The following is a 608-nucleotide window of genomic DNA, read 5'->3' on the forward strand; positions in this document are numbered from 1 at the left end:
TCTCTAATCCGTATAGGAAAATTTTGCCTTTTAAAAGCATCTGGTCTGCGGGGCCGGGTTTCGTGTCTCCTCATTTGTCAATGTTCCAGAAAAAGCCCCCCTTTTCCGCCCGCCCTTTAAATGCTTCCTCGTGCCACTTAACAAGAAATAAGGGGGGCCTCAATCTGTCGCCATAATTCGGCAAATCACCCGTTTCTCTTGGTCGGAGCGAGAAGCGCTGACGCGATCCGCCATTAGGGGGAAAAGGGACTTTTTTTCCCCGCTTTTGGGGCCCACGCGTTTAAGGTTTGAACGGGGGAAAAACGTCTTTCCTGCTTTGCACGACCTTCAAAGAGCCCGGGGACTTCTTCATTTCCCGGGAAAGCCGGTTTGTTCCCCCGTTTCGGGGTCTTCATTCAAGAGGGGATTTTTCCCCCCTTCCTTTCAACAATAAGCTCATCTTTAGCGTCCTCATATCACGAACCTCCAGTCCGACCCCGATCACCTTTAAAAAAACAGGGCACCTGGTTTATTTTCCCGCTCGGGGTGGTCCAAATTGCTTTGTTGCAAGTCCGCTTTAATCGAAAAACTCAATCCAACCTGTCTCCGCAAATACCGGGGATGGCGTG

This window comes from Cherax quadricarinatus, chromosome 20, assembly GCF_038502225.1.
Source record: "Cherax quadricarinatus isolate ZL_2023a chromosome 20, ASM3850222v1, whole genome shotgun sequence".
In the NCBI taxonomy this organism is placed as follows: domain Eukaryota; kingdom Metazoa; phylum Arthropoda; class Malacostraca; order Decapoda; family Parastacidae; genus Cherax; species Cherax quadricarinatus.